This window comes from Chanodichthys erythropterus, chromosome 9 (assembly GCF_024489055.1).
Source record: "Chanodichthys erythropterus isolate Z2021 chromosome 9, ASM2448905v1, whole genome shotgun sequence".
Classification (NCBI taxonomy): Eukaryota; Metazoa; Chordata; class Actinopteri; order Cypriniformes; family Xenocyprididae; genus Chanodichthys; species Chanodichthys erythropterus.
In genome coordinates, this window is record NC_090229.1 from 38,712,311 (window position 1) to 38,725,309 (window position 12,999).

General features: G+C 36.8%; 1 protein-coding gene across 3 annotated transcripts in view; it reads right to left on the bottom strand.

Moving 5' to 3' along the window:
- mib2 (MIB E3 ubiquitin protein ligase 2) overlaps nucleotides 1–12,999 on the bottom strand; it is a 79,557-nt gene that overhangs the window by 42,152 nt on the left and 24,406 nt on the right. The gene's annotated exons all lie outside the window — the stretch shown is intronic.

Genomic DNA, 12,999 nt, shown 5'->3' on the forward strand with positions numbered 1-12,999 from the left:
CGTCTGCTCACCAAGGCTACATTTATTTAATTAAAAATACAGTAAAAACAGTAATATTGTGAAATATTATTACAATTTAAAATAACTGTTTTCTATTTGAATATATTTGACAAAGTAATTTATTCCTGTGATCAAAGCTGAATTTTCAGCATCATTACTCCAGTCTTCAGTGTCACATGATCCTTCAGAAATCATTCTAATATGCTGATCTGCTGCTCAAGAAACATGTAATGTGTACAATTGTACAAAATATTTGTGTACAATATTTTTTTTCAGGATTATTTGATGAATAGAAAGTTCAAAAGAACAGTGTTTATCTGAAATCTAATCTTTTGTAACATTATAAATGTCTTTACTGCCACTTTCGATTGATTTAATGCATCCTTGCTGAATAAAAGTATTAAATTCTTAAAAAAATAAAAAATAAAAATAAAAATTCTTACTGACCCCAAACTTGTGAACGGTAGTGTATAATGCTACAGAAGCTTTGTGTTTCAGATAAATGCTGTTCTTTTGAACTTTCTATTCATCAAGGAATCCTGAAAAAAAAAGTACACAACTGTTTTCAACATTGAAAATAATCATAAACGTTTCTTGAGCAGCAGATCATCATATCAGAATGATTTCTGAAGGATCATGTGACACTGAAGACTGGAGTAATGATGCTGAAAATTCAGCTTTGATCACAGGAATAAATTACTTTGTCAAATATATTTACAAAGTAAATTAAATAGTAATAATATTTCACAATATTACTGTTTTTACTGTATTTTTAATTAAATAAATGTAGCCTTGGTGAGCAGACGAAACTTCTTTTAAAAACATTAAAAATCATACCGATCCCAAACTTTTGAGCGATAGTGTACCTTTTCAACGCAGCCCTTAGGAAACAACTGTAAAATGTATCTGGTTAACGGTGAACTGAACACGCCTGCTGCTGCCATAAAAGCATTTAAATATTATATGGAGTTAAAATTATTTTAGTTTTCATCATGAATATTTAAAGCAGATAAAAAGCACCAAGGTGAGTTTTATTCAACTAAGAGATTTTAAGGTCAGTCCGTCTTGTTCAAATCGAGAGCAAGCAATTCTCAAAAAGTATTCATGAAAATATAATCAGATGTCACAGGTGGAAAGACTGAATAGTCTACTGCTCAGGCACACGTCGGGAAAAAGTAAATAAGGGATTTAGACAAAATTCGGATTTGTTTTAAGCAAGAGTAAATAATTGTCAGAAGGATTCAGTGAAGATGCCAGGAGTGACGTGACAAGATTCCAGCGATACTGAAGGTGAAAATGTGTCAAAACACAGCCTCTTCTCCATTTATTTAGTCATATACTGTGATATACCTTTTAACATTTGATCAGGCGCTTAGTTTCTATTGCTGCATTTGTGTCGTAATTACTGTAATTATGAGATGACACAATCACACATTTCAGCGGCAACACTATCAATGCCAAAATGAATCTGCAGTGGTCAGGTGGTTCTCGAAGTCTGAAACTTTCAGAAAATTACAAGTTTAAAAGTCATAATTACGAGTTCTACGAGGACGTAAATGCATGTTACAAGTCAGAATCTCGTAATTACGGTAATTCCACCTTATTTTTGAAGCATTGCTCCACGTAGCTCCACCCACAATGACATCTCATTGGTTTAATAATTCCTGGTCAACAAAACTGTATATTAAACATCAAATATGTTATGATTAGGTGTTGACCGATATGTGTTTTTCAGGGCCGATGCCGATATCGATTATTACAGATCAAGTAGACCGATAACCGATATTTTGAACCGATATATGTGTCAGGTGTAAAAATGAAAATTAAGAATAACAAAAACTTTCTTTAATTACTTTTAAACATATCTTTAATTCTGAAAATGATAATGTTAATAATAACATTATTATTATAATTATTATTAATCCAATATAAAATAACTGTATAGATTAATGTATAACTGTATAGAGCCATTCGTGCATTTTGAGAGAGAGGAAGACTCGGGCCCGCTGAACTCAAACTGCTCGTGAAACTACGTCTCACAGAAAGTTTTAAAATAACTGAGCTACTCTGATAATTAGGGCCCAAGCGAAAATTCGCGCAGGGCCCTCTTGTTCTTCTAAGGATTATTATTATTATTTTTTTTTTTTTTTTTTTTTTTTTTTTTTTTACGTCTTCCGGGGCTTTTTGGGGGCCTTAACATGCTCAAAAACTCTTGAAAATTGGCACACACATTGGAATCCGCGGCCATTAGGACGCCGGAGAGGCTGGTACCCGGGCGTGGCAGGGGCTCGACAGCGCCCCTTGAAAAAAGTCTGAAAATTTGGTCCATATATTAAACACGCTTGCACGTATTAGTATGAAACTCGGTACACATATAGACCTCATCGGGCCGAACAACTTTCGCGCTCTAAGTTAATCGCCACGCCAACAGGAAGTCAGCTATTAAGGGTTGTTTGAAAAACGCATGCTCTGGAATTTGATATACTCCTCCTAGACGATTAATCCGATCGCCACCAAACTCGGTCAGCATGAAGTCAAGACACTGATGATTAAAAATTGCCAGGGGATTTTTGATATCTCGAACGGTTTGGCCGTGGCGAGGCAACGAATTTATGGCGAGAAAAAGGAAACAGGAAATGTGTTATAACGTCTTAATACATATATTGATCTTTATGAAACTTCACGAGTGTGTTCGTTATAGGAGTCTGATCACATGGATGTGACTATTGTGAGTCAAAGTTATAGCGCCACCAACTGGCAGCAGGAAGTGTATCACTTTTTGAAATGTTTTGAGATCACCCTCTTATTTTTACCTGATTTGCTTCAAACTTCATCAGTGTAATGTCAATACACAGCAGATGTAGACCTATGACAGGATTTTTGATATTTGAAATATTGTTGCCATGGCAACAGGTCAAACTGTAATAATATTCTTGAATGTTTTTGAGGCTCTTAACATGCTTCAAATTGCATGAAACTCGACACACACATCAATATTGTCAACCAGTAGACATGGACAAAGCCATAGAAATGGGCGTGGTGGAGGGGCTCAGTAGCGCCACCTTTTGACAAAAGTGGGGGGTTAGTTTTTCCTACAGTCACCAAACTCGGTACACATATTATTCTCATCAAGCCGGACAATTTTCTAATTTACATTCATTAGCTCCGACCAACAGGAAGTCAGCTATTTTGGTTTGAATGTTAATTTTTTGAAAAAACAGGCTATGAATTTTATACTACTACTCCTACAGGGTTTATCCAATTTACACCAAGCTTTTTTTAACTTGTTGCGAACACATTGAAGTTGTTTAATTGCAAACGGATTTTGGATATCTCAAACGGTTTGGCCGTGGCGAGGCAACGAATTTATGGCGAGAAAAGGGAAACAGGAAATGTGTTATAACTTCTGCATACATTGATTGATGTTTATGAAACTTCAGGAGTGTGTTGGTTGTAGTAGTCTGATCACATGGATGTAACTATTGTGAGTCAAAGGTTATAGCGCCACCAAATGGCAGCAAGAAGTGTATCACTTTTAAAATGCTTTGAGATCACCCTCTTATTTTTACCTGATTTGCTTCAAACTTCATCAGTGTAATGTCAATACACAGCAGATGTAGACCTATGACAGGATTTTTGATATTTGAAATATTGTTGCCATGGCAACATGTCAAACTGTAATAATATTCTTGAGTGTTTTTGAGGCTCTTAACATGCTTCAAATTGCATGAAACTCGACACACACATCAATATTGTCAACCAGTAGACATGGACAAAGCCATAGAAATGGGCGTGGTGGAGGGGCTCAGTAGCGCCACCTTTTGACAAAAGTGGGGGGGTTAGTTTTTCCTACAGTCACCAAACTCGGTACACATATTATTCTCATCAAGCCGGACAATTTTCTAATTTACATTCATTAGCTCCGACCAACAGGAAGTCAGCTATTTTGGTTTGAATGTTAACTTTTTGAAAAAACAGGCTATGAATTTTATACTACTACTCCTACAGGGTTTATCCAATTTACACCAAGCTTTTTTAACTTGTTGCTAACACATTGAAGTTGTTTAATTGCAAACGGATTTTGGATATCTCAAACGGTTTGGCCGTGGCGAGGCAACGAATTTATGGCAAGAAAAGGGAAACAAAGTGTTATAACTTCTGCATACATTAATTGATTTTGATGAAACTTTGGCTTAGTCTTCGTTGTACAAGGCTGATCACATGGATTTGACTATTGTGATTCAAAGTCATAGCGCCACCAACTGGAAGCAGAAAATGTGTCACTTTCAGCATACATTGAGATCACCCTCTTATTTTTACCTGATTTGCTTCAAAATTCATCAGAATAATGTTAAAACTTGGCACATGTAATCCTTTGAAAATGGGCAGGGAGGAGGGGCTCTATAACGGCACCTTATAGTGCAGTAAATGTGGAGTGAATTTGACATAGTCCTTTGATGTTTAACCGTTTTAAGTGCCTATTGCCCGCTGTGCGCAGTTGCCCTGAAGCCACCGGGGTGGCGGTGCCACCGGGCTTGGGCCCGCCATCGCTGCTCGCAGCTATATTTTTTTTTTCTTTTTTTTCGTCTTCCGGGGCTTTTTGGGGGCCTTAACATGCTCAAAAACTCTTGAAAATTGGCACACACATTGGAATCCGCGGCCATTAGGACGCCGGAGAGGCTGGTACCCGGGCGTGGCAGGGGGGCTCAACAGCGCCCCCTTGAAAAAAGTCTGAAAATTTGGTCCATATATTAAACACGCTTGCACGTATTAGTATGAAACTCGGTACACATATAGACCTCATCGGGCCGAACAACTTTCGCGCTCTAAGTTAATCGCCACGCCAACAGGAAGTCAGCTATTAAGGGTTGTTTGAAAAACGCATGCTCTGGAATTTGATATACTCCTCCTAGACGATTAATCCGATCGCCACCAAACTCGGTCAGCATGAAGTCAAGACACTGATGATTAAAAATTGCCAGGGGATTTTTGATATCTCGAACGGTTTGGCCGTGGCGAGGCAACGAATTTATGGCGAGAAAAAGGAAACAGGAAATGTGTTATAACGTCTTAATACATATATTGATCTTTATGAAACTTCACGAGTGTGTTCGTTATAGGAGTCTGATCACATGGATGTGACTATTGTGAGTCAAAGTTATAGCGCCACCAACTGGCAGCAGGAAGTGTATCACTTTTTGAAATGTTTTGAGATCACCCTCTTATTTTTACCTGATTTGCTTCAAACTTCATCAGTGTAATGTCAATACACAGCAGATGTAGACCTATGACAGGATTTTTGATATTTAAAATATTGTTGCCATGGCGACAGGTCAAACTGTAATAATATTCTTGAGTGTTTTTGAGGCTCTTAACATGCTTCAAATTGCATGAAACTCGACACACACATCAATATTGTCAACCAGTAGACATGGACAAAGCCATAGAAATGGGCGTGGTGGAGGGGCTCAGTAGCGCCACCTTTTGACAAAAGTGGGGGGGTTAGTTTTTCCTACAGTCACCAAACTCGGTACACATATTATTCTCATCAAGCCGGACAATTTTCTAATTTACATTCATTAGCTCCGACCAACAGGAAGTCAGCTATTTTGGTTTGAATGTTAATTTTTGAAAAACAGGCTATGAATTTTATACTACTACTCCTACAGGGTTTATCCAATTTACACCAAGCTTTTTTTAACTTGTTGCGAACACATTGAAGTTGTTTAATTGCAAACGGATTTTGGATATCTCAAACGGTTTGGCCGTGGCGAGGCAACAAATTTATGGCGAGAAAAGGGAAACAGGAAATGTGTTATAACTTCTGCATACATTGATTGATGTTTATGAAACTTCAGGAGTGTGTTGGTTGTAGTAGTCTGATCACATGGATGTGACTATTGTGAGTCAAAGTTATAGCGCCACCAAATGGCAGCAAGAAGTGTATCACTTTTAAAATGCTTTGAGATCACCCTCTTATTTTTACCTGATTTGCTTCAAACTTCATCAGTGTAATGTCAATACACAGCAGATGTAGACCTATGACAGGATTTTTGATATTTGAAATATTGTTGCCATGGCAACAGGTCAAACTGTAATAATATTCTTGAGTGTTTTTGAGGCTCTTAACATGCTTCAAATTGCATGAAACTCGACACACACATCAATATTGTCAACCAGTAGACATGGACAAAGCCATAGAAATGGGCGTGGTGGAGGGGCTCAGTAGCGCCACCTTTTGACAAAAGTGGGGGGGTTAGTTTTTCCTACAGTCACCAAACTTGGTACATATATTATTCTCATCAAGCCGGACAATTTTCTAATTTACATTCATTAGCTCCGACCAACAGGAAGTCAGCTATTTTGGTTTGAATGTTAATTTTTTGAAAAAACAGGCTATGAATTTTATACTACTACTCCTACAGGGTTTATCCAATTTACACCAAGCTTTTTTTAACTTGTTGCTAACACATTGAAGTTGTTTAATTGCAAATGGATTTTGGATATCTCAAACGGTTTGGCCGTGGCGAGGCAACGAATTTATGGCAAGAAAAGGGAAACAAAGTGTTATAACTTCTGCATACATTAATTGATTTTGATGAAACTTTGGCTTAGTCTTCGTTGTACAAGGCTGATCACATGGATTTGACTATTGTGATTCAAAGTCATAGCGCCACCAACTGGAAGCAGAAAATGTGTCACTTTCAGCATACATTGAGATCACCCTCTTATTTTTACCTGATTTGCTTCAAAATTCATCAGAATAATGTTAAAACTTGGCACATGTAATCCTTTGAAAATGGGCAGGGAGGAGGGGCTCTATAGCGGCACCTTGTAGTACAGTAAATGTGGAGTGAATTTGACATAGTCCTTTGATGTTTAACCGTTTTAAGTGCCTATTGCCCGCTGTGCACAGTTGCCCTGAAGCCACCGGGGTGGCGGTGCCACCGGGCTTGGGCCCGCCATCGCTGCTCGCAGCTATATTTCTGTTTGGATTCAATCCACATGCTATAGTGCATACATCAGGGTTCCCACTCTTTTTCAGCAATCATTTTCCAGGACATTTTCAATTTTACTATGGCAGTAATAAAAGACAAGGATCATGCCCTAAAGTAATATATTGCTCCAAGTCTTTAAAAGGCGTACAGATTATATACTATAAACTATATACTTAACTATAAAATCAGTTTTTAATGAGCTCTCAATCATACATTATGTCTATGGAAGCTTGTATCGCGCATAGAATAAAAAATATTTAAAAAGTTAATTGCAACTTTTTATCTTGCTATTCTGACTTTTCTCGCAATTGCTTGAGTTTATATCACGATTTATAATTCTGACTTTATAACACAATTGCGAGTTTATATCATGCAATTCTGATTTTATAACAAAAAAATTGTAAGTTTATATAAAGCAATTCTGACTTTAACATGCAATTGTGAGTATATATTTCACAATTCTGACATTATATAAAGCAATTGTGAGTTTATATCACAATTATGTAAGCATGCAATTGCAAGAATTTTTTTAGAATATTGAGATAAAAAGTTGCAATTACCTTTTTCTTCTTTTTTATTCAGCGGCAAAAACAAGCTTCCATAGTTTATTGCCATGACTTAACTATAAACTCATTTTTAATATAAGCTCTTAATCATACATTGACAAATTGTTCTCGTTACCAGTGTTTATTTCATAGCAAAAAATATTGGAACTATTTTATTGTTTTGTTTAACTATTTGAAAAAAATATTAGTCAAAGTCGATGAATAACAAAGACATCCACAACGCGTAATAGAATATGTGGCAGGTCTATTAGTCTGCATTTACGCAATGCACACATCTATTTTGACATTATAATTTTCTGTCCCTGTCCCATCACAATGTCAATCAATATAATTTTGGATTCAATCCCGCATTTAAATAAGTTAGTCATTCCCAAAACTTTGCAGTGTGTATACTTAGCAGAATGAAAAACCTTTTTTTTTTCAAACTAATGGATTTTCCCTTTTTAATCACTGCAGCTGTCAATCACTTTGACATATAAACTCTTTGTTCTCAGCTGAAGAACGGTCTAAAAAATAATTTTCAAGGACAACAACAAGATTTTCCAGGACATTTTACATTTTCTCTAATTTTCCATGTGTTTTCCAGTACTGGAAAGTTTGTCATCAATTTTCCAGGTTTTCAAGGTTTTCCAGGACGAGTGGGAACCATGATAAATGTTTGCGGGAATTTGATTATATTGCAAATTGATTATATGCAAAACTTTCCGTGCCTTCAGCCTTCCACGCTGATTGGCTGGACTCGCGACTCCCAATAAATCAGATGGGCAGTGGGCGGAGCTTGCTCTAAGCCACAGAGTGGTGCGTTCAGACAGACGTGGCTGCATCAGAGCCAAATAGCACATTTCAAAATTAAATTATTTTAATCTGCAAATCGGTTTTGAAAATGACCGATAACCATAAAAATGCTTAATATCGGCGCCGATAATCGGTCGACCCCTAGTTATGATTGTCTGTCACTTTTTAGGTCAAAACAAATATTATCTTGCTCATGATGATGAGCACAACATTAACAGAAAATACTAAGCATGAACTGGCCTGAGCATGGCATTGCTCTCATCCAGGAATCTGCGATGAACAGGGCTGGGGAAAAAGGCCTGTACTGATTTGATGATAAATGTCAGGGTGAACAGTCTGATATTGTGTCTGAACTTTAAATGCATGTATTTTTTTAAAGGTTAAGATCCATCCCGCAGGCTGCAGGTGTCTAGGGCTGAATTTCTGCTGAGCTAGTTTACTATAGTAAGCATGGGAGTGAACGGTAGATGTGCACAGAGAGACTGTTGTGTAGACAACATGCAATGTCACTTCTGAAACCACTAGTGTCACAAAGCGGTCAGTTCATGTCAACTCAACCGGATGTCCTCGGCTAAAAATTCTGATTTCCTGGTGAAATAAATACATAAATGAAGAAGAAAGCCTAAATATTAAATGTCATGAATGTATATGTACTATTTTGCCAAATTACAGGGGGGTAAAAATGACTTTAGAAAGATGGAAGCATCTTTATTTTATTTTTACACAGAGATTGGTAGGTCTGTTAGTAAAATCTGTTGACTTTGTTTCATTATATGCCAACAGTGACAGTTCAAAAATGGGAAAAAGCTCTTCTTGTGTTTTTTTGCCTCAAGGTCACATGCCTGTAACTCAAGAAGTATTAAAAGTTTCTTAATATCCTTTTAGATTCAAGTTCTAAAGTTTGTTTAAACTTTTCTTTTAGAATCATCATTTTTAACGCTCTACATGGTTCATTCCCAGAGATATGGAGATCTTAATGCGGCTCCATGAGTAAATTGGTAAACTGAACACGTTTTCAGTGGTCAAAAACCAATTTTGTACCTCTCTGAATACACTGAAAGGGTCAAGTTGAGGCACATTAACTTGCTCTCACCATGTACAAGCTGTTGAACTCAGATGTTTACCTTTAATTAAATAAGCTAACATATGCCAGCTGTTTGCACCAAATATTCCCTTCAAACTCTGTCCCATAACTACAACAGACAAGGAGAAGAGCAGCAGATGTTGTGCCAACTTAGAGCCCATGCAGTGTCCGCCCTAGGCACTCAACCTGTTGGACAAACGAATGGGAGATTCAGACTGGCAGCATAAGCTCTTCTGAACAGATGGACGAGCTCTACAGTGTGTATGAAGCAGCATTCTCACTGAGGCTTATGCAGAAGCCCATGCAAAACGCTCAATGAACCCCGCTGGCCTTCACAGATACTGGTCAATGCACAGAAACTGAAGGAAAAGACTGGGGATGCACTGATATAGAGACTCTGACAAATACGAGAACTGAAATTACAGCTGTAAATCAATGCATGAATGTATAAATCTAAAGTTTCATAGACATTTGGCATTAAAAGGTAAAAATAAATCCACATAATCAAAGAAAGGCATTGGGAATACTGAAGACTGCAACTAAAATGATCTGCATTCTGTAATCAATGCAATGAATTATGATGCAATCATCAATGCATTAATGGACCAATGCATTTGTACACCACTATTAAACAGCATATAAAGAGCATATCGATGCATTGCTAAAACTAAATCTTGAGACAATGCTCAGACTCTGATGTCATGTGGTCACTAATGTCTCAGCGCTCTGACTAAGCGAAAATACAAATAGGCTTCAAAAACAGGAACTGCTCCCTTCCCATCAGACAACTTGCTCCATTCATGAGTTTACACCCTCCCTGAACCTGAAGTCGAATAAAGGTTAATCTGGAGGGACAGAGATCTACATTGCACACACATCTGCAGTGTTGTCGTACTCAAGTCCGGACAAGACTAGAGTCCAAGTCCACATTTCCTGTGACTAGTTGAGACCAGCTCAACTTAAAGTCCATGCCAAAGGACCAAGATAGCAGAATAAGTAGTAACTTGTTAATTTTCTTATTACACAAAACAATTTATTGTCCCTTATGTGATTTATATCCTCCTCAAGAGTCTGTTCAGATGGGGTCCCTCAGGGTTCTATCCTTGGACCTCTTTCTTTTAGTTTTTGTATCTAAATGATCTTCCTGAAGCCTGTCCAGACATAAAAATCCAAATGTACACAGATGATACCATGATTTACGCAAATGTGAAAATTAGTGGAAATGAAGCAGTCAGTCAAGTTAACATTATTTAGTAAATAGATTTCCACTCAAATCAAAAATTATAAAACGACAAACATGATCAATGTAAACATTTAAAAGAAATTTGTAGCAAGGGTGCCGCCATCTTGCAGTACAACAGCTTCACTTCCCGATACACATTCAGACACAAGACCCAAGATTTCCGTAGTTATACTTAGATATACAATAGGTTGCCAAAATGACTCAGAAATGAACCACAACCATTATAAACACCCGTTTGTCATTCCACAACATACAGAGACCAAAGCTGATGCAAACCACAAAATAAATATTTCTAACCGTGACTCCACATTTTTATTACTAGAAACGACTGCAGCAACTGAGCAGAAAAATCAAAGGCCAGAATCTAAACTACAATAATCTTCATTAATCTATCGGAGTCAACCAACCCCATGACGTCACAGGCTGTAGTACTGCAAGATGGTGGCGCTCTTGCTACAAATGCTCTAACAAAACATATTTTTTTCTTTTAAATAGTTACATTTATTGTGTTTGTTATTTAATTTTTGATTAGAGTGGAACTAAATAATGTTAACTGTTTCATTTCCACTTTCAGTTATCTTCTGCAATTACAAAAATCACTCAGTGCTGTCTAATGTTCAAAAAACTGTTTATGTATTTCAAGTAACATTTCAATATTTCAACGATATTTTAGTCAATAGCAATAAACTACAAACTGCCCCAGATTTTAAATTCCTTGGAATTATTTTAGACTCACATCTGACATTTGAAAAGCATGTTAAAATGTTTATGCAATGAAATTTACAAAATTGTACATTTATAAAGAATCAACTTTTTAACAGTATTTTTGCATTAATTTCTTTCTTTTTCCTTTTTTTTAACATATTTTATTACATTATGGTCACAAGCAGGAAAATCTGAACTTTAGCATAAAATGTGCATTAAAAACTCTCAAAAAAAAACAAATCTTTAGAACAAATTGCCAACTAACATCTGAGCAAACACAAAAATATTATTCATTCAATCAGACATGAAAATATGGATAAAGAGGAGTCAAACGTGATCAATGAACAATCTTCAACTTAGTAATTTGTAATTAATAATATTATTATTATTTCGACAGTGCAACTTTGTTTTGTGTAATTGCATCATTAAATGTTTAAGTTTTTGTTAAACATTGTCGATTTTTGTCACATGTTATTTATTGATTAATGATTAATTATGCCATATGTTGCTGTGTTCTTGTCTTCCTGAAATTTAGTAGCCAATTCTGGGGCAGTCATAGACTGTCCATTATCCCTGTTAAATAAACTATTAAATAATAATAAAATAAATGTATGTAGCACTGTGAGTTCTCAAGGCAACTGTTTAGCAGCTGTTTACGCCAGCTTAGGCTAACTGTTTGTTTGTTTTTCATTTCACACACACACACACACACACACACACACACACACACACACAGTGGACAGCACTTGAGATTGTCTGTCACAAATGTATTGCAGGCAATAGGAAGAATACGAGCTGCGCTCCAAAGGCAATTTATAAAGAGACAAGCAGCTATGAGAACTGCATTATACTATAATAAGAGTGACTGGCAGCATGCAAAGATGCAACTCATACGGCATAGATGGCATTCACTTCCATATAGGACAGACTGCGTTCATACCAACAGTGACACGTACACCAGACCAAATAGACTTGAGGTTATCTTCAAACCAAACTCTGTGGTCGGCACCCACAGTCTAATGTGAAAGCACAATGTACTTCCTGTTGGGGGCCTAGTTAGCCAGTATACCCAAGAGACTGCCTGATAAGAAATTAATTTTGTGAGTCACTCCACAGGCCTGCTTAATTAGCAGTAGTGGATAAAGTGCACAAATCAAGTACTTGAGTAAAAGTAGAGATACCCTAATAAATTATTACTCCAGTAAAAATATTAAGTACGGTTTCTTCAGTTTTACTTGAGCAAAAGTACAAAAGTACTTGACTTTTAATGTTCTCAAGTACATTAGACCGAGCCAGTAGAAAAAAAAAATAAATAAATCACAGGCGTTGATCCCTGAGGGATATCCAAGTTATGAAAATATCAAAGAAAAAAACAGAAATGGCACGGTGACATGTCATGTAAGCTGCCCATATATTTGCGCTAGAATGACACAAGTTGTGCTTTGGTTTGTTAAAGTGGAAGATCTGCTCCACAGGCCTGGCAGAACGCTGCAGAGCTGGCTTTCATCAGACACATGTGGTGACCGGCAGTTTAAAGAAGGAGAAGAGAGAGAAGATAAATCAATACTCATCCAGGATAAACAGCACACTGAAGAGGGATTACATCAA